This window comes from Ornithorhynchus anatinus, chromosome X2 (genome assembly GCF_004115215.2).
Source record: "Ornithorhynchus anatinus isolate Pmale09 chromosome X2, mOrnAna1.pri.v4, whole genome shotgun sequence".
NCBI lineage: Eukaryota > Metazoa > Chordata > Mammalia > Monotremata > Ornithorhynchidae > Ornithorhynchus > Ornithorhynchus anatinus.
The window spans coordinates 15,864,814-15,886,759 of NC_041750.1; the positions used below are offsets into that span (position 1 = coordinate 15,864,814).

The 21,946-nt window shown below is 44.3% G+C and overlaps 1 non-coding gene across 1 annotated transcript; it reads left to right on the forward strand.

Annotated features, from left to right (window-relative positions):
• Nucleotides 1–4,415: 4,415 nt before the first annotated feature.
• On the forward strand, nucleotides 4,416–4,553 carry LOC114807528. Its single transcript, XR_003755588.1, has one exon. It is a non-coding gene; the product is annotated as a small nucleolar RNA SNORA7 (small nucleolar RNA).
• Nucleotides 4,554–21,946: the final 17,393 nt, after the last annotated feature.

Consider the following 21,946-nt stretch of genomic DNA (forward strand, 5'->3'; position numbering starts at 1 on the left):
AGAGTGGGATTAAAACCCAGGTCTTTTGATTCCCAGAACTGAGCTATTTCCAGGATATTGTAGAATTCTTCAGTTTTCAATGCTGTAGAAAATATGTGACTTGGGGAGGGCAGAGAAGCTCCCTCCTCATCCCCAGAGACATGCACCATAAGTCTCTTCCAGATCAAAAAGAGGGAATCAAGAGCCTGGTGCCTCTTTATCCAGAAGGCGAGGCTGATGTGAAGGAGGTAGAAGAGCAGTAGTCTTTGAGCTTTTCAGTTCTGTTGAATGAATACTAATGGAAGAGCAAATGGAATTTCAGTAGGGGTTCAAGAGCTACTCCTTAAGGTGTCAAAATCAATCAATCAATCAGTGGTCTATATTGAGCACTTACTTTGTGCAGAACATTGTACCAAGCACTTGGGAGATTATAACAGAGTTCATTCATTCATTCAATCGTATTTATTGAGCATACACATTCCCTGCCCACAGGGAATGTGAGCTTTCAGTCTAGAGGGGAGACAGACATTAATATAGATAGATAAATTATGGATATGTACATAAATACTATGGGGCTGAGGGTGGGTGAATAACACCATTGATTGAAACACTATAACAGAGTTGGTAGACATGATCCCTGGCTTTCCATCTGATTTCCAGAACTTGTCCTTGCTCCCAGCAAAATTGGCTGGGTAGGAGATGCATTAGGCCAGAGGCCCACCTATAACTGCTCACTTCTTTTCCACATTACAGAAGGGCTGGCATTTCCTCTAGAAACGAGGACAATGCTTCCCTCTAAGCCCCAATCTGACTCCATAAATGTGTAGTCAAAAGGTAAGCTGGGGGCTAGGAGACATTCCATTGCTCAGCATCTGATTTCAGTGTGCACAAGTTCAATGATCTCTTTTGCAGAAGCAGTTAGGGTTTTATTGCACCACTGTGCTGACAATTAATGCTAAGCGCAGAGAGGAAGATGAATCCTATCATTGGATAACAGGCAGGCCTCTCCAGGTACTGTAATTTAAGACTTTAAAAACCACCATTTTGAACCAAGCTTGCTGCATTTTTAAAACATTACAGATGTGTTATCATATAAATGAGATGGCTTTGATATGATAGTGTTCTAATAAATCCTCAGCTTAGATTTGGAGACAAGATATGTCATAAGCAAATCTACACTGCCACTTAATCTTCTACATAAACTGTTTATTTTTTCTAAGTCATACAATAATATGTGTCAGAAGACTTAGCTAGTTTCTAGATTAATATGTTTTTTTTCCTCTTCAAACCATCTTGAGGATACTCATTTTGTTAAATTAACTCTGCTAGTTGTAAGGTTTAAATGTACTGCAGAACATAACCATTTTCCTCAAATTGGGAAGTTGTAAGATAGAATTAATGACTACAACTGATTTTCTTCCATTTCTGGAGAAGCTTTCTAATAAAAAATGGAATAATGCTCTGAAACTGCCCTCTCCACTTGCAAGATGGGGTTTCTTAAAGTAGGGTGTGGTGGTACCCCACCCCAGACATCAAATATGGCACCCAGCTCAAGGGCAATCCAGGATACTTTGAGATCATCCTTCACCCCTGTCTTCCTTGTTTTCTTCCAAATAGGGGACCCAATAAAAGCATCTGTCAGGGATAAGGCCATCATTCCTGGATTGCAACAATAGCATGTCATTCCTCCCCTCAGATCCCTTTGACCCAACATCCATGATCCTCTGCCAGCCAGGAAGTCACAGAGATATTGACCAGAAGTCTGGAAGAAGGGCAGCTGAACAGAGGGTGGACAGGCCGGGATCCAGGTGTATCCGTGAGTCCGTGCTACATTCAGGTCGCTGAAATTGTTGGGAGCCCAACCCCTGGAGCTCTCCCGTCTACTTCTCCCAGCCAATCACCACAGAGAGAAGACCTGTCCACTCAGGCTGAAGAACAAGCAGAAATGGAGTTGGCCATCCCGGTGCTTAAAATGCTGAGAAAGGTTATAGGTTTTTCATGTTTCCTAAGCCCTGGACCTAATGATGGTGTCAATTGCTTCTGTAAGGTCTAGAAACACTCCGTTCTTTCTATTGTTTCCTGCACTTCTCCTATATCTGACAAGCAACAAAGTTAATGTCCACAGAATCCTGCTGTGATCTGAAACTGCATTGCAATTCCATATTTTTCAATATCTGATCAGGAGGATTCTGGCTAGTAGCTGTGTGACTGTGGGCAAGTCACTTAACTTCTCTGGGCCTCAGTTACCCCATCTGTAAAATGGAGATTAACTGTGAGCCTCACGTGGGACAACCCGATTACCCTGTATCTACCCCAGCGCTTAGAACAGTGCTCTGCACATAGTAAGAGCTTAACAAATACCAACATTATTATTATTATTATCTTCCCAGGAGTGGAGAGCAGTGAAACATGTTTCTTTCTGCACTCAGCCCCCTCCCATGTCTTCTTGAAAATGTTGAGAATGGTAACTTCTTTGAAATCCTGTGGCTTTTGCTTAGTACTTTCAATCACTGAAGAAACAGCACTGGCATTATAAGACAGCTTGAGTTTCTGAATAGCCCAATTGATGAGCGGGAAAGGACTAGAAAAAGCAGCCTTAAAAAATTGCCTTCCTCACTTACTCAGAGGAACGTGCTTAGTGAGAAATAATCTTATGGGATATAACCCTCTATACGATTAGTAATAGTTGTAGTAATAGTCATAGTATTCACTGAGTTCCCATTAGGTGAAATGCACTGTGCTAAGTATTTAGGAAAATGCAACACAAGAAAGTGGCGTGCTCTCTGCAAACAAATAGAAGCACCGTGGTTTATTGGAAAGAGCGCAGACTTGGGAGTCAGAGGACGTGGGTGCTAATCCCGGCTCCGCCACATGTCTGCTGTGTGACCTTGGGCAAGTCACTTCACTTCTTTGTGCCTCAGTTACCTCATCTGTAAAATGGGGATTAAAAGTGTGAGCCCCACGTGGGACAATGTGATTACCCTGTACCTATCCCAATGCTTAGAACAGTGCTTGGCACATAGTAAGACCTTAACAAATACCATCATTATCATTATTATTATTAATAACCTTATACTCTAATGAAGGAAACAAGCATCAACATATTTCTTGCATTACAATAAAGAGTAATAAAAATCAACAATTGAATATGCAACCAAATAGACATATAAGCACAACTGCTGAGGATGGTTTAACCTATTCATTCATTCATTCATTCAGTAGTATTTATTGAGCGCTTACTATGTGCAGAGCACTGTACTAAGCGCTTGGAATGAACAAGTCGGCAACAGATAGAGACAGTCCCTGCCGTTTGACGGGCTTACAGTCTAATCAGGGGAGACAGACAAGAACAGTGGCAATAAATAGAGTCAAGGGGAAGAACATCTCATAAAAACAATGGCAGCTAAATAGAATCAGGGTGATGTACATTTCATTAAACAAAATAAACAACATAAATAGGGTGCTAAAGATATATACAGTTGAGCAGACGAGTACAGTGCTGAGGGGGTGGGATGGGAGAGGGGGAGGAGGAGAGGGAAAGGGGGGAGAAGAGGGTTTAGCTGCGGAGAGGTGAACGGGGGGTAGAGGGAGCAGAGGGAAAAAGGGGGGAGCTCAGTCTGGGAAGGCCTCTTGGAGGAGGTGAGTTTTAAGTAGGGATTTGAAGAGGGGAAGAGAATTAGATTGTCTGAGGTGAGGAGGGAGGGCACTCCAGGACCGCGGGAGGACGTGGCCCAGGGGGCGACGTCGGGATAGGCGAGACCGAGGGACAGTGAGGAGGTGGGCGGCAGAGGAGCGGAGCGTGCGGGGTGGGCAGTAGAAAGAGGGAAGGGAGAAGAGGTAGGAAGGGGCAAGGTGATGGAGACCCTTGAAGCCTAGAGTGAGGAGTTTTTGTTTGGAGCGGAGGCTGATAGGCAACCACTGGAGGTGTTTAAGAAGGAGAGTGACATGCCCAGATCGTTTCTGCAGGAAGATGAGCCGGGCAGCGGAGTGAAGAATAGACTGGAGCGGGGCGAGAGAGGAGGAAGGGAGATCAGAGAGAAGGCTGACACAGTAGTCTAGCCGGGATTTAACAAGAGCCTGTAGCAGTAAGGTAGCCGTTTGGGTGGAGAGGAAAGGGCAGATCTTGGCGATATTGTAAAGGTGAAACCGGCAGGTCTTGGTAACGGATAGGATGTGGGGGGTGAATGAGAGAGACGGGTCAAAGATGACACCAAGATTGCGGGCCCGAGAGACGGTAAGGATGGTCGTACCATCCACGGTGATAGGGAAGTCTGGGAGAGGACCAGCTTTGGGAGGGAAGATGAGGAGCTCAGTCTTGCTCATGTTGAGTTTTAGGTGGCGGGCCAACATCCAGGTGGAGACATCCTGGAGGCAGGAGGAGATGCGAGCCTGAAGGGAGGGGGAGATACTAAATACACGTGTGCTATGAATTGCTCTCCCTCTCAGGGTCTCACCTGGAGAGTTTCCAATACTCGACCAGTCTTGACTATGGGAGGGACAGTCAAGCAGAGGTATATCTATTCCATTCCTAGCTTGACCAGTGGCTAGTGAGTGGAAGGTGATCTGCTACAAGTTAAAACTCACCTGTGCTGGGCAGCACGACATGGGAGAGAGTTGAAGGCGGAGACGCAAGTTTACTGCGTGGAAGGAGGCAATGGTAAACCACTTCCATATTTTTACCAGGAAAGCTCTATGGATCCACTACCAGAACGATTGCAGTTGGAGAGTGGGGCATTCTGGGAGAGATGTGTCCATGGCATCACTAAGGGTCGGACACGACTAGGCAACATAAGAAAACAACGACAAAAATTGCTGGTAGATTGTACATTTTAGACTTTTGGGAAATGGTCAGAGAAGGCTTGTTAGGAGGAGGTAAGTATTTTAGTTAAGGCTTTGAACATGGAGAGAGCTGGGGAATTTGGTTAGGGAGGAAGTTCCAGACGGGGACATAACATGGGGGAGAGGACAGAGTGAGAGTGAAGTACAGTAAGAAGGGAAGCTGTAGAGGAATGAAAAGAACAGAAGCAGCATGGCCTAGTGGATAGAGCTCGAGCCTGGGAGTCAGAAGGACCTGGGTTCTTATCTCTGATCTACCACTTGCCTGCCATGTGACTTTGGGCAACTCATTTCACTTCTCTGGACCTGATACATAATCTGTAAACTGGGGATTAAGACTGTAAACTCCATGTGGGACAAGTACTGTGTCTTACCTGATTAGCTTGTATCTAACTCAGTGCTTAGAACAGTGCCTGGCACATAGTAAGCACTTAACAAATATCATTAAAAAATAGAACAAACTGAGAAGTGGCTGATGAAGCGGGGAGATATGTAAGGTGGGGAAAGGTGGTGGAAAGCCAAACTGAGTTCATTGAAAGTGAGGTTATAGTGTGCATAGTTGCATCATGGGGTATGGTTGTCCATACACTTTGCTCGTAACAAATTACAATCCCTTCCAGGATCTCTGAAAAAATTAATACAAAATTCTATACCTGCTAGGTGCTAAATGATAAATGCTACTACACTACTGTTCAACCCTTATTAAAGTAATTTAAAGCATAATATCACAAAATGAAATGAATGAGGAGTTGTAATACAATCCTGTCTCTACAGGAGGCATAAGTACAAACTTGTTCTGCTGGTTATATTAGTATTATTACAACTTTAGTGAATAATCTGTTCAACATACTATTTCCTTTTTAAAGCACTTTCTTAACTCTATATTATACCCTCGTAATCACTCAGTACAGTGCTCTGCACACAGTTAGTGCTCAATAAATATGATAGATTAATTGATAATCTTCAATTCTTTATTTACTGGTGCCTCCAAGATCAATCAATCAATTGTATTTATCGAGCACTTAATGTGTGCAAAGCACTGTACTGAGTGATTGCGAGAGTACAATATAATAGAGTTGGTAGAAATGTTCCCTGCTCAAATGGAGTTTGCAGCTTAGAGGAGCAGACAGACGTTAAAATAGATTATGGATATGTACTTAAGAGCTGTGGAGCTGAGGGTGGGGTGAGTAAAAAGTACAAATCTAAGTACAAGGATGATACAGAAGGGAGAGGGAGTAGGCCAAATGAGAGCTTAGTCGGGGAAGGCCTCTCGGAGGAGATGTGATTTTAATAAGTCTTTGAAGGTAGGGACAGTAATGGCCTGTTGAGAGGGAGGGAGAGGGGAGGGAGCTCCAGGATAGAGGCAGGATTGTGCGAGTGTTCAGCGGTAAGATAGACAAGATCGAGCTAGGTACAGTGAGTGGGTTATCATTGAAGGAGTGAAGCGTGCCGGATGGGTTGTAGTAGGAACAGTTGAAGATGATGGTCATAGAGGGGAGAAGGGAGGGGCAAATACTTTGAAAGAGTGAGAAGGCATGGGGTCAGAGGCACTGGTGGAGGATGTAGATTTTGAGAGGAGGCCGGAGACCTCTCAAAATCTATGTGGATCTGTCTATGTGGATTTCCTGCCAACACCTCAAACTCAACATGTCCCAAACTGAACTTTTTATCTTCCCTCCCTAGACTGTTAGCTCCTTGAGGGCAGAGAATGTGTGTATCAACCATACTGTACTCTCTCAAGTGCTTAGTACAGTGTTCTGAGCAAGGTAAGTGCTCAACAAGTACCACTGATTGTTTGACACCCTCTCTGAACCAATTTGCTTCCTAACTTTCTTATCTCAGTTAATAAAGTCAATACCCTCCCTGTCCTGGAAGCTCATAACCTTGGGATCATCTTTGAGTCCTCACTGCCTTTGAGTCCTTACATCCAATCAGGGGCTAAATCTTGCCACTTTTTTCTCCATATTCATTCATTCATTCATTCAATAGTATTTATTGAGCGCTTACCATGTGCAGAGCTCTGTACTAAGCGCTCTGAAAGTACAATTCGACAACAGAGAGAGACATCCCTACCCAACAACGGGCTCAAAGTCTAGAAGACGGGCTCACATCTAGAAGGCTAGCAGGATCTTAGGCTCCCCCTGCAAAGGAGGCTACTGGAAAATACACTAAACCTTGTAAGTAGGAAAAATGAAGTACTGTGCAAAGCAGGACTTCAGATAAAGAGCTGTGGGGCCTTGTGGAGAGAGTACAGACTTGGGAGTCAGAGTACCTGGGTTCTAATCCTGGCTCTGCACCTGTCTGCTCTGTGACCTTGGGCAAGTCACTTAACTTCTCTGTGCCTCAGTTTCCTTAGCAAACTGACTAAATGGAGAGTTTCTTAGCAAACTTGACTAAAATGGAGAGTCAATATTTGTTCTCCTTCCTACTTAGACCGTGAGCCTCATGTGGGACAGGGACTGTGTCCAACCTGATTATCTTGTATCCAGCCCAGCATCTAGTACATATCCTATCCCAGATTAACCTCTACCCCTTCATTCATAGTTATCATCTTAGTCCAAGCTCCGGTCATAAAATAGATAGCTGCATTATTCATTCATTCAATAGTATTTATTGAGCGCTTACTATGTGCAGAGCACTGTACTAAGCACTTGGGATGAACAAGTCGGCAACAGATAGAGACAGTCCCTGCCGTTTGACGGGCTTACAGTCTAATCGGGGGAGACGGACAGACAAGAACAATGGCACTAAACAGCGTCAAGGGGAAGAACATCTCGTAAAAACAATGGCAACTAAATAGAATCAAGGCGATGTACAATTCATTAACAAAATAAATAGGGTAACGAAAATATATACAGTTGAGCGGACGAGTACAGTGCTGTGGGGATGGGAAGGGAGAGGTGGAGGAGCAGAGGGAAAAGGGGAAAATGAGGCTTTAGCTGCGGAGAGGTAAAGGGGGGATGGCAGAGGGAGTAGAGGGGGAAGAGGAGCTCAGTCTGGGAATGCCTCTTGGAGGAGGTGATTTTTAAGTAAGGTTTTGAAGAGGGAAAGAGAATCAGTTTGGCGGAGGTGAGGAGGGAGGGCGTTCCAGGACCGCGGGAGGACGTGACCCAGGGGTCGACGGCGGGATAGGCGAGACCGAGGGATGGTGAGGAGGTGGGCGGCAGAGGAGCGGAGCGTGCGGGGTGGGCGGTAGAAAGAGAGAAGGGAGGAGAGGTAGGAAGGGGCAAGGTGATGGAGAGCCTTGAAGCCTAGAGTGAGGAGTTTTTGTTTGGAGCGGAGGTCGTTGGCAACCACTGGAGTTGTTTAAGAAGGGGAGTGACATGCCCAGATCGTTTCTGCAGGAAGATGAGCCGGGCAGCAGAGTGAAGAATAGACCGGAGCGGGGCGAGAGAGGAGGAAGGGAGGTCAGAGAGAAGGCTGACACAGTAGTCTAGCCGGGATATAACGAGAGCCCGTAATAGTAAGGTAGCCGTTTGGGTGGAGAGGAAAGGGCGGATCTTGGCGATATTGTAGAGGTGAAACCGGCAGGTCTTGGTAACGGATAGGATGTGTGGGGTGAACGAGAGGGACGAGTCAAGGATGACACCGAGATTGTGGGCCTGCAGGACGGGAAGGATGGTCGTGCCATCCACGGTGATAGAGAAGTCTGGGAGCGGACCGGGTTTGGGAGGGAAGATGAGGAGCTCAGTCTTGCTCATGTTGAGTTTTAGGTGGCGGGCCGACATCCAGGTGGAGACGTCCCGGAGGCAGGAGGAGATGCGAGCCTGAAGGGAGGGGGAGAGGACAGGGGCGGAGATGTAGATCTGCGTGTCATCTGCGTAGAGATGGTAGTCAAAGCCGTGAGAGCGGATGAGTTCACCGAGGGAGTGAGTGAGGAGCATTAGCTTCCTCACTGAACTCCCTGCTTCCAGCCTCTCCCCACTTTAGTCTATATTGCATGCTGCTGCAAAAATTATCTTCTAGAAGTGTTATTTGGTGAACATCTTTCCACTCCTCACAAACCTTCAATGGTTGCCCATTTCCATCTGTATCATTTAGAAATGTCTGGCCTTTGGCTTCAGGGCTACCCACTAGCTCTCTCCTCCTTATCTATCAGCTCTTCACCTGCTATTCCCCTGGTCGCCAACTGTATTCACAACCCTGTCATTTCCAACCCCTAGCAGGTGTTGGTGTGTGTGTTTGTGTTGGAGGTGGGGGTGGGGGGTGAAAGTCTCTCCCATTAAATATCCCTTGTGAATTTCATTTTGATTTTAATATGGTTTCTGGGTCAGTAAGATTGAATATTTTCTAATTCAATTCTTCTTTATCTTATCTTCATAATTAACACCTGATTCAGCTTGACAATGAGCTGTTTGCCGAATATCTTGGGCATGAGTCAGTATTGCAGTAACTAAGTTTGTTTTCAAGTTCTCACTAGTGATTGTCTTTACTGTGCACTGTTCCTATTAAACTGTAAACTAGGCAGCTTGTGTTGAGTAATTATTAACAACAGAAGTTGGAAAAGGGCTAAGTCTAATAATTGTACTGCTTACAACTTTCACCCTGAGTTTTGTTCTGCCTCACTGTCCATGGCCTGTCCTATATTGCCATCTGCAAACAAATATAGTCTTGGAGGGCCAAAGTGAGGCGGGGATACAAGCACTATTAAGTTGTGGAGCAACTTAAGCTCATTTCATTTCTGTTAGTTGCTAAATGACAATGAAACTACTTTATATATTTCAACAAAATTAACTAACCCTACAGAATTAGGCTTATTAATTTCTGTCATTACTCAGTGGGGAAATAAGAGTGGTTCTTCATTAAGGACACACAATTACCACAGACAAAAGTTAGGCTGAATATGATCAACCATAATAAAAATGTTGAACGCCGAGGAAATATTCATTAAATATAATGCCTTCTTTATATTACTGCACTTAATCCTTGCTGTCTAACTCTAGGTTTTGTCCAACTGGCATAATTTTATTAGTTCCCTTTTTATAAACGTTTCTTAATGTAATTATGATTAAATATTTGGTGGACAGAAAGGCATTAGTCTCTTGAAAAGATAAAAATCTTTAGCCCACTGTCAGGAAAAGTCACTTCTGGAAAACCCAGTACTAAGTAGGTTTTTGCCATTTTCTCAATTTCAGACAAAAAGGGAAAGGAAAGAGATACATAATAAAGATGTCACCCTCAGTGGTTGAATTTAAGCTCTTTATATTATAATTCTTTCCCTTCCTAGAATTATGTGTAAATAACTGCATAGATGAAGTGTGGCATTCAGAGAAACAGACCCGGTAAAACTGTGGCTTGAACAAAATGTGGATATTTGTTATTGTGATATGGATTTCAGCTAGGGTTTATTCTCCTGCTGTATCAGCGACTCTTTAAAGGACTAGCCACAGTTCATTTGGAACTTCTTATGTGAGAATGAAGTAGAAAGCTAAATCTGCCCCTGCAGCTGGAAATCTAGAACAAAACTTGAACAAGAACTGATCTGAAAGGACAGAATAAATAGTTTGGTTTAGGCCTGGGGGGGACATGGGAGAAGGGGTGGATGATGAGTATGGAAATGTGTGGGGTTTTCCTGTCATCGACCAATGACAAGCTGCATAATGGTCAAAGCATTTACCAAGGTATTTTCAGTTCCATTAAATTGGACTCGGCCAATCGGGATTATTGTCAAAATGGAGATGTGTTCTCACCCTAAAGGTTTCTACTGTTGTTTCCTCATGTAGGCTTCTGGAGTAGCCCAGAAGTCTGAAAAAACTGCAATGATTTCTTAGGGTGTTGAGCAGCTTCTCTTTCCGCTTCCCTGTGTGGGGACTTCCTGAACCCTGAGGTTTGTCCTGAAGTCATCCAGACTGCCAGCAGGTTGAACAAGGATGGAGGGAGAGCAGAAAATTCAGGGGAGAAAAGATGTCAGTCAATCAATCAATCAGTCAATGGTACTTATTGAGCAATTAATATATGCAGAGAACTGTACTAAGTGCTTGGGAGAGCACAATACAACAGAATTAGCAGACATGTTCCCTGCCCATAATGAATTTACAGTTTAGAGGAGGAGACAGACATTAATATGAATAAATAATTTATAATATACAATTTAAGGTGATGCAGGATTGGAGGTGGGGCAAATATCACTTGTCCAAAGGTCACAGATCCAAGTGCATAGACACAGAAGGAAGAGGGAGCCAGGAAGAGGGCTTAATCAGGGAAGTCCTCATGGAGGAGATGTTACCTTAATAATGCTTTGAAGGTGGGGAGAATGGTGGTCTGACATATATGGATGAGGAGGGAGTCCCAGACTAGGGGGAGACCGTGAGAAAGGGGTCAGAGGTGAGATAGACAAGATCAGGGCACAGTGAGAAAGCTGGGACTAGAGGAGAGGAGTATGCCGACTGAGCTCTAATATGAGATTAGTGAGGTGAAGTAAAATGGGGCAAACTGATTGAGTGCATTAAAGTCAATGGTTAAGTGTTTCTGTTTGATGTGGAGGTGGATGGGCAACCATTGGAGGTTCTTGAGGAGTGGGGAGACATGGACTGAACATTTTGTTGATAAATGATCCGTGCAGCATTATTAAGTATGAATTAGAGTGGGGAGAGACAGGAAGGATGGGAAGTCAGTGAGGAGGCAGATGCAGTAACCAAGGCAGGATAGAATAAGTGCTTGGATCAGCATGGTAGCAGTTTGGTTGGAGAGGAAAGAGTGGATTTTAGCAATGTCGTGAAGGTAGAGACTACATGATTTGGTGACAGGTCGAATATGCGGGTGGAATGAGAGAGATGAGTCGAGGACAATGCCAATTTTAGGGGCTTGTGAGATACGGAAGTTAGTGGTGTTGTCTACAGTAATAGGAAAGACAGGGGGGAGAACACGGTTTGGGTGAGAAGATAAGTAGTTCAGTTTTTGAGATGTTTAATTTGAGGTGACAGCAGGACATCCATGTAGATATGCCTTGACGGCAGGAGGAAATGCGAAATTACAGGGAAGGAGAGAGGTCAGGGCTGGAGATGTAGATTTGGGAAACATCTGTTTAGAGATGGTAATTGAAGCCATGGGAGCGAATGAGTTCTCCAAAGGAGTGGGTTTAGAGAGAGAATAGAAAGAGACTTAGAATTGAGTCTTGAGGGACACCTTTTATTAGAGGGAGGAAGACAGAGGAGGAGCCTGCAAAAGAGACTGAGAAGGAAAGGTCAGAGAGATAGGAAGAGAACCAAGAGAGGACAGTGTCAGTGATTCCAACTTTGGATAAAGTTTCAAGGAGAAGGAGGTAGTCAATGGCAGCTAAAGGCCTAGGAGGATTAAGATGCAGTAGAGGCCATCAGATTTGGCAAGAAGGTCATTGGTCACTGGTCACCTTAGAGAAGGCTGTTTCTGTGGAGTAAAGTGGGCAGAAGCCAGATTGGAGGGGATTTAGGAGAGAACTTGAGTAGAGGAAGTGGAAACAGTGGGTGTAAAGAATTCTCTCAAGGAGTTTGGAGGGAGCCGTGTGGTCAAGGGAGGGCTTTTTTAGGATAGGGGATACATAAGCATGTTTGAAAGCAGTTGGAAAGAAGCTGTTGTAAAGTGAACAGTTGAAGATGGCAGTCAAGGAGGGAAGAAGGGTGGAGGTGAGTGTTTTAGGAAGATATGAAGGGTTGGGGTCAGAAGCACAGTTGGAGGGGGTAGATTTAGAGAGGAGGTGAGAGATCTCATCTTGAGTCACTGCAGGGAATATATGGAAAGTCAAAGAGGGTGGAGGAGGAAGGAGAGGAGCAGGGGAGGTTTTAGGGAGATCACACCTGATGGTTCCAATTTGTTGATGAAGCATGTGCCTGGTCACTGGGGAAAGAGATGGTGGGGATGGGGGGATAGGAGGTTCGAGAAAGAAGACAGGAACAGCGGGGGCAGTGGGTCTGGGAATGGATTAGGAAGGAGAAATATTGTTGTCAGGTAGTGGAGAGGGCCAGATTGAAGCAGATAGGAATGAATTTAAGATGGAAGAGGTCAGAGAGATGTCTGGATTTCCTCCACTATTGGAGATCTCCTCCTATAGTGCTCTGCAGCTCGGTTCCTGGAGTGGCAGAAGTGTACTGTGGAGGTGATCCAGGGTTGCGGGTTAATGGTACGAGTCCGGCAGAAGGACAGGGGAACAAAAGAGTTCAGTTCAATGGAGAGGGTGGTGTTAGGTGTGGTTTTTTTTAAATGGTATTTGTTAAGTGCTTACTATGTGCCCAGCACTGTTCTAAGTACTGGGGTAGATACAAGGTAATCAGGGTAGCCACAGTCCCAGTCCAGTCCCATCCTCTAGACTGTAAGCTCACTGTGGGCAGGGAATGTCACTGTGTTTTTGTTGTGTTGTACTTTCCCAAGCACTTAGTACAGTTCAAAACTCTTCCCATAGCAGGGGCAGTGGGACTGGGGACAGGGAAGGATACCGATTTTAGAAATACTCTGTTCATCTCTTGGGAGTGGTTTTAATAAAATTTCAGATCTGTCAGCAGGAACCAATCAGAGGATGCAGCTCATAAATGTGTTGTCAACTAACCCCTTCAAGTGAGTGAGGGAAGATCAGATAGAGGAGTTCAGGAAAGGCTGTAATCCAATCGGAGGTAGGCTAGGCACTTCACACCCATGTCATGTACCCAAAAGGTGAGAAAGCTGAATGTGGAAATTACAGGCTTGTCTCTGTGCTTTCTATTGCTGGCAAGGTTCTAGCCAGAGGGTTTCTGTACAGATTACTGAAGAACATAGTCAACTGTGCACTACCAGAATCACGATGGGGCTTCGGACCATATCACGACACAGTAGACAGGACCTTTGCAATTTAATAAATATAGGAAAAGTGCAGAGAACACCACCAAGAACTTTATACCATGTTCTCTGATCTTACACAAGTATTTCACACCACCGAGAGATGAGGCCCATGGAAGTTGTTTTAGCAAAATCCAGCCATACTGAAAAATTGGTCAAGTTAGAGATGAAGTTACCTGTCTGACCCTCCCCCTATCACTCTGAACGTGAAGCAGCACTGCATGGCAGGTCTGGTCTTGTTGAACCTTGTCTATGCTGTCCTGCTCAAAGATATAACAGAAGATCTAGAAGATGTTATCAGAATATAATCGACCAGAAAACTAGTCTGGGAAGCTCCACTGGGAAACTTTTCCAGCTCAATAGAGCATCGTCGAGTCTTTTAGACTGCGGCTCAAGATTTGCTATGGACAGATGACTGTGCTCCAGTGGCACATACAAGAATACATACAAATGAATTGCTTTGCAGATGCAATAAAATGAAAAGGTCTAAAAATAAATCTGAAAAAAAAAGGAAGGCAGCTTTTCCTTGTCAACAGAATTCAAACCAAAATCTGAATTCTGCTATTTTGGCAGTACCCAGTTGCACAGATAGATACATAGATAGAAAACAGAATTTGAAAGACCAGTATGACTTTGGAGGACTGCAAGATAGGGTGTGGTGGCAATGAGACTCGCAGTCTTAATCCCCATTTTACAGATGAGGTAACTGAGCACAGAGAAGTGAAGTGACTTGCCCAGGGTCTCACAGCAGACAAGTGGTGGAGCAAGGATTAGACACCATGACCTTTCTGACTCCCAGGCCCGTGCTGTATCCACTATGCCATGCTGCAGTAATCTTAAAAGGAAAAATAATGAATGTGAATCTCAACTAAAAGAACACTATACTAATTGCAGAATAGATTGTCAAGTAATATTTCCCAACTCAATAAGCATCTTATGAGCAAAAACTGACTTAAAGTAAGAATTACCTGTCAAAATGTTTAACTGGGATTTTCTTTTGACATTTTTAGTGATGCCTAGAAATTGAAAGAGAGCTTTCCAATATTTCAAACCCATTAAGAGCTTAATTCTTGGCACAACGTGATTCTAAATTATCCCAGAATGGTTTAGAGAATTAAAATATTTGCCAGCTAACTCCTACTTTCTAAGTCACAGGTTAAATCCCGAGGGGAAAGGCATTTGCTACATAGAAGCAAGTTAGAAGGATAAAGATGTTAGCCGATGTGGCAGAAAATGCCTCTGAAGCAAAAAATCAAAACCTCATACTTGTTATACAGTGTGATTATTTCAGACTCATTTTCCTCTTGGAAGAACAAAAAAGCTTTTACAATAAAAGAAATAACAGGGCTCACTCTAAAAACATAAAAGAGCACTTCTGACCAACTAAGAGAAAAAAGAAGAACTAATCAGTGATACAAGCAATCGTCAGAGCTTCTGACAGTGTGGATCAAAGCCTCACTCATCTGCACCCATTGGCCTGGCTGTAATCATGTTCCCTAAAGACTAGTACCTGAAGTTTGAGTCCCACCTCACCATACCAATCTCTCTGCGTTTGCAGTTCCTCAGGCACTGATTTCTTAGGAACACTCTCAAGTTATAAACAGATGATCGTTATTTACTTAGTTCAAGCCTTCAACAGCAATAGCCCCTCAGACATTCCTAGGTACTGCAAAATATTGATATGGAACTGGAATACCTCATAGTTTTTAGCAGGGAAACCAAGAACAGGACAGCATATTGGTACAAACAGCATAAACCAGATCAAGGTATAATTGCCAACTCCTGGTGACCTGGTTCTGGTTCCTAACTTAAAGCAGGGGGTGACCCCTAACCTCCTGAACTACTGCTATACTTCCCATATGTGGGCAGAAGTCCTCCTCGCTGACCTCCCCATCTTCAGCCTCTGCCCTCTCCAGTTCATATTTCACTCTGCTGCCTGGTTCATTTTTCTAAAAAAAATCAATCTGCATATGTCTCCCCACTCCTCAAAAAGCTCCGATGGTTGTCATCCTTCTCTGCATCAATCAATCGATTTACTCTGGGCAGTGAACTGTACTTAATGCTTGGGAGAGTACAGTATAACAGATTTGATAGACATCTTCTCCGCCCACGAAGAGCAGCATTAAACAGAAAATACTGACCATCAACTTTAGGGCACTTATCCTACCTGCTCCCCAACTATACCCCAGCCTACAAGAGAAGCAGTGTGGCTCAGTGGAAAGAGCACAGGCTTAGGAGTCAGAGGTCATGGGTTCTAATCTCTGCTCGGCCACCTCCAACCTGTGTGATTTTGGGCAAGTCACTTAACTTCTCTGTGTCTCAGTTCCCTCATCTGTAAAATGGGGATGAAGACTGTGAGCCTCACGTGGGACAACCTGATTACCCTGTATCAACCCCAGTGCTTAGGACAGTGCTCAGCACATAGTAAGTGCTTAACAAATACCAACATCATTATTATTATTACACACTTCACTCCTCCAGAGCCAATCTATTCTTTTTCCCTCATTCTCATTTTTCTCACTATCGACTTCTTGCTCACACCCTCCTTCCTGATTGAAAGCTAATCACCTCCTCTGCCTAGTAGTGATAGTATTTATTAAATGCATTACTACTAGAGAAGCAGCAAGGCTTAGTGGAAAAAGCATGGGCTTGGGAGTCAGAGATCGTGGGTTCTAATCCCGGCTCCACCACTTGTCAGCTGGGTGACTTTGGGTAAGTCACAATTTCTCTGTGCCTCAGTTCCTTCATCTGTAAAATGAGGATTAAGACTGTGAGTCCACGTGGGACAAACTGATTTCCTTGTATCTACCCCAGCGTTTAGAACAGTGCTTGGCACATAGTAAGCACTTACCAAATACCATCATTATTGCCTGTCTACTTGTTCTGTTTTGTTGTTCGTCTCCCCCTTCTAGACTGTGAGCCTGTTGTTGGGTAGGGATTGTCTCTGTTGCCGAATTGTACTTTCCAAGCGCTTAGTATACCGCTCTGCACACAGTAAGTGCTCAATAAATACAATTGAATGAATGAATGAACTACCATTACCACTGCCCTAGACCTCAAACACTCTCTCCTTTGCTGTTGTACTGCAATGTTCACCCTTTCACTAATAATAATAATTGTGTTATTTGTCAGGTGCTTACTACGTACCAAGCACTCACTTGAGGAGTGGGGAAACATAGACTGAGTGGTTTTACAGCAAAATTATCGGGGTAGCAGAGTGAAGAGTGAACTCATGTGGGGAGAGACCTGAGGCAGAAAGGTCAGCTAGGAAACTGATGCATTAATCTAGGCGGGATAAGATAAATGCTCAGATTATCAGTTTGGATGAAGAGGACAGGACAGACTTTAGTGATGTTGTGAAGGTTAGGCCGACAGGATTTGGTGACACATTGAATATGTGTGTTGAACAGGAGAGAAAGATGAGTTAAGGATAACACTGAGATTATGGTTTTGTGAGACAGGGAGGATGATGGTGCTGTCTACAGTGAGGGGAAAGTAAGGGGGAGGACAGAGTTTGGATGGAAAGATGAGGAGGTCTGTTTTGGACATGTTTTAAAATCCAGCAGTGAAGGAGGAAAAGGGACTGGAAAAGCTCAGTTGAGGAGAAAATAGAACAATAAGAACAGACAATCAAAAGCAGCATGAACTAGTGGAAAGATCATGGGCCTGTAGGTCAGAGAACCTTGGTTCTAACCACAGTTCCATCACTTGTTTTCTTTGTGACCTTAGGCAAGTCACTTACCTTCTCTGGGCTTTGGTTTCCTCAACTGTAAAATGGGGATTAAGTACCTGTTCTCCCTCCTACTGGACTGTGAGCCAAATGAAAGACAAGGACTGTGTCTGACCTAATTAATTTGTACCTACCCCAGGACTTAGAACAGTGTTTGACATATAGTAAGCGCTTAGCAAATACCATAAAAAAATTGCAAAATTCATTGTAGAAGATGAGACCAGGGATAAATACAAAAATAAGTTGAAATAAAAACTGTAGGGTATTGTGGCTAGGAGAGCAGAGTTTTGAACTTTTTGCAGCTCAGAATCAAATTGCTGCCGTCACAGTAAACACCATAAGTAGAGCCTTCCAGACATTCTACATTTTGTGGAGGAGGGTGCTGTCTGGATTGAGATCATGGGTTTTGCTTCTTAATCCAGCTGTTCTCTAAAAATGGAACCTAGAGTGCAAAAAATAATTCTCACATGCCAAAGCACTGTGCTAAACACTGGATCAGATAAAAATCAATCTTTCCTACATCAGGCACCCAGTCTAAGAGGTAGGGAGACCGGATATCTTACCTCCACTTTACATATGAGCCCAGAGAGATTAGGGACTTGTCACACAGCAGAAAGCAGAAAAAACTGGGATTAGAATCTAGGTCTCCTGACACCCAGTGCCAGGCTCTTTCCACTAAGCCATACTGCCTCCCCATAGATCTTTCCTCACTACTCAATCAGTCAGTCAATAATATTTTTTGAGCACTTACTGTGTGCAGACCCCTGTACTAAGTGCTTGGGAGAGTCTTATCTTATTTTATGCCGTGTAGTCGTCTCTGACCCATAGCGATACCATGGACACATCTCTCCCAGAACACCCCACCTCCATCTGCAATCCTGCTGGTAGTGTGTCCACAGAGTTTTCTTGGTAAAAATACTCTCTTCCATGCTGCTGCTGCCCAGCACAGTTGGATTTGACTTGGAGCAGATTGTTTTCCATTCACATCCATTCCAGTCACACAGCAGACAAGTGACGGAGCTGGGATTAGAACCCATAACCTTCTGACTCCTAAGCCTGTGCTCTAGCCACTAGAAGGTAAGGTAGGAAGGGGCAAGGTGATTGAGTGCTTTGAAGCCTATGGTAAGGAATTTCTATTTGATGTGGACAAGTGGCGGAGCCAGGATTACCTCTGACTCCCAAGCCCATGCTCTTTCCACTGAGCCATGCTATCTCTGGAGTGGGCGGTAGAGGTGGATGATACAAGCTTCAAAGGCAGGGAGAGGATAGGGGATGGGATGGGATGGTGCTCAAGTGGCATTGGGAGGCAAGAAGGAAGCCAACTCCTACCCCTTTGCCAGTGAGTCTGGAGGAGTGTGTGATGATGAGGCCCCCTCTAGAGAGAACAGCAGGGGAGACAACATCACTGGGGAGAGCCAGGTTTCAGTGAAGGTGAGGCGGAGCTGTGACTGGCTCAGGAACAAAGCAGTGATGAAGGGAAGCTTCCCCATGATGGAGTTGGGGTTCCAGAGTCTGCATTGATTTGGAACTGCTGAGTGGGGGACCAGGGAGAGGATGGTGCCAGGGGAGGGAAGTAGTTGGATGGGAACAAGTTGACACTGGGGGACTTATGAGAGGGGGCGTTTTATGAGGCAGTGGAGGAGGGCAGGGATCATGTCTACTAACTCTGTTTTATTGTACTCTCCCAATCACTTAGTACAGTGCTCTGCACACAGTAAACACTTCATAAATACAATTGACTGAATGATTTAACTGGTTCACCAGACCCTGAATCCATTCCAGCCAAGCATAGCACTCCTAGTTCAGCTGGCTGAATACCTCATCTGCTGTACCAGAGACTCATGGCTCAGTGGAAGAGCCCGGGCTTAGGAGTCAGAGGTCATGAGTTCTAATCCCGGATCTGCCTCTTGGCAGCTGTGTGACTGTGGGCAAGTCACTTAACTTCTCTGTGCCTCAGTTCCCTCATCTGTAAAATGGGGATTAAGACTGTGAGCCTTACGTGGGAGAACCTGATTACCCTGTATCTACCCTAGCGCTTAGAACAGTGCTCTGCACATTGTAAGCGCTTAACAAATACCAACATTATTATTATTCTCCTGTAATCAAGGAAAGGAGTGAAGATGCACACCCTAGGGCAGGAGAATTAAGCTGATTTGGGATGCATCAAGGATCAAACTGCTGAAACCTAGAATACTGTAATACAGAAACTCACACGTGGCCCCCTCTGAGGTCATTACCCTACTTTCAATAAACTCTCCCTTCTTACTAATCCACTCTCTTCTCCCACTACACTTCAGCTTGGACTCTTCATTTCCCTTAAACTCACCTACTCACTGTGCTGCATTTTAATCTCTTCCTTTGCCATCCCCTTGCTTTATTTTTTGTTGGGTTTTTTTGTGGTATTTGTTAAACACTTACTATGTGCCAGGCACTATACTAAACACTGGGGTAGATACAAATTAATCAGGTTGGACACAGTCCCTGTTCCACATAGAGGTCACAGTCTTCACCCCCATTTATGAGGTAAGTGGGCATAGAGAAGTTAAGTAACTTGTCCAAGGTCACCCAAGAGATAAACGGTGGAGCTGGGATTAGAACCCAGGTCCTTCTGACTCCCAGGTCCGTGCTCTAGCCACTAGACCATGCTGCTTCTCCCTCATCCTTGCTTGGGATGTTCTCCCCCTTCATATTCAACAAAACTACAGTTTTCTTCCATCTTCAAAGCTCTAATGAAGCTATAGTCCCTCCAGCAGGCCTTGCCTAATCAATTACTTACCTACCTAGTTTATATCCCCCAAATACCACTTTAGCATTTCAGTATTCACAAGTCTCTGTAGTATTTATATATATCTCTTACCTACCTCTTGCTGCAGATTCAGTGTCAATCTTCCAGTTAGGCCATAAGCAGTCAATGAGGTGCCATTATTTAGATTGTGGATCCATCCAGGAGGTATTTGTTTTGTTTGGCGCTTGGAAGGTGCTGTTGGTGATCACGAGATGATGTGTGGCATATTTGCTCGGACTTTGTCACTGAGTTTCCCACTTAGATGCTGTCCAGTGACTTTCCTTCCTCTATGCACCACTGTTGAGTGAGACACCCATACACACTGTTTGTATCATTGGAATCTTTGGGGAAACAAGTGGGGTCTGTGGCCCTGAAACAGAATGTCTCTGTGCACTCTCTCAGTAGCAGATCTTGCTTTGCCCTCATTTGGTTTGTATACCACTTTTGAGGGAGACACATTCACTGAACCAATCCATGGGATCTTCTTTGGGTGATAGATAACAATGACTAGCAGCTACAGTGGATGGTAAAGAAGGATCTTATGAGCTCCAAAAGCTAAGATGAAGTAAGGAAGGGGTGAGATGGTGTGAATGTGACATTGGAATTCAAGGAGCCCCATGATTGAAAGGGAGTGGGAGAAGGAGAGTCTACCTGAGGAGACAGAGAAGCAGCCTCGTGGAAAAAGCACGGGCCTGGGAATCAGAAGGACCTGGCTTCTAATCCCAGCTCCACGACTCTCCCGCTGACTGACCTTGAACATATCGCTTCAGTTACCTCATCTGTTAAATGGGGATTAAGACTGTGAGCCCCATGTAGGACCTGGACTGTGTCCAACCTGATTAGCTCAGTACAGTGCCGGGCATATAGTAAGCCCCTAACAGATATCAGTTTTTTAAAAAAAGGATTCAGGTGAGAGTCAAGACTCAGTAATGGCCAGGAAGAGGAGTGAGTAGGACAGGAACTGGTCTGAGATAAAGGAAGGTTTAGAACAGTGCTTGGCACAGAGTAAGCACTTAACAAATACCATCATTATTATCAGGGGTTCCTGAGGATAGAAAGAAATGGAATTGGATGATGGAAGGGTGTGGGGAATAGAGTTTGAGGAGTAGAGAAATGTGGTATGGGGCAACTGAAAGAGAGAAGAACAGGGTTGCTGTGAAAACTCAGGATTGTCCATCCTGTAAAAAACAAAAAAACACAAAACTGATGTCAGTGTGTAGGGGCAAGTCAATTAGACACCACCAGACCTTTCACACTGAACAAAGTATAGCTGGTCTTTGTCAGAGCTTCTGTCTGAGAGGGGTCTGCCACTATTTACAGCTGGGCTTCTCACACAGATCTTTAAAAGATGCTTTAGCTCAGGATGAGACAAGCCACCTGTACTTGTCTGATTGTCATGTTATATTTTCATGCACTTAATGTCATCTCTTAAGAACCATAAGCATTTAGAACACAAGGATCATTTTTTTTGGCTGGATCAGCAGAATCATGAACAGAAGCTAAAATAGGTGTTTAAGGAATGTCCTTGATGAATATAATAGCCTTATCTTAGCTTGCTGCTATTGGTTTATCCCTGAGACTACAGCTATGTAACATTGTTTGAAATGGAAATTCAGCATGTCCCTTTAGGATTTATTCATCCACCTTGCTCCAGCTGGAACAGGAGAGTGAGTCCACAAGCTTGTCTCCTTCATAATAATAATAATGATGTTGGTATTTGTTAAGTGCTTACTATGTGCCGGGCACTGTTCCAAGCGCTGGGGTAGACAGAGGGGAATCAGGTTGTCCCACGTGGGGCTTACAGTCTTAATCCCCATTTTACAGATGAGGTA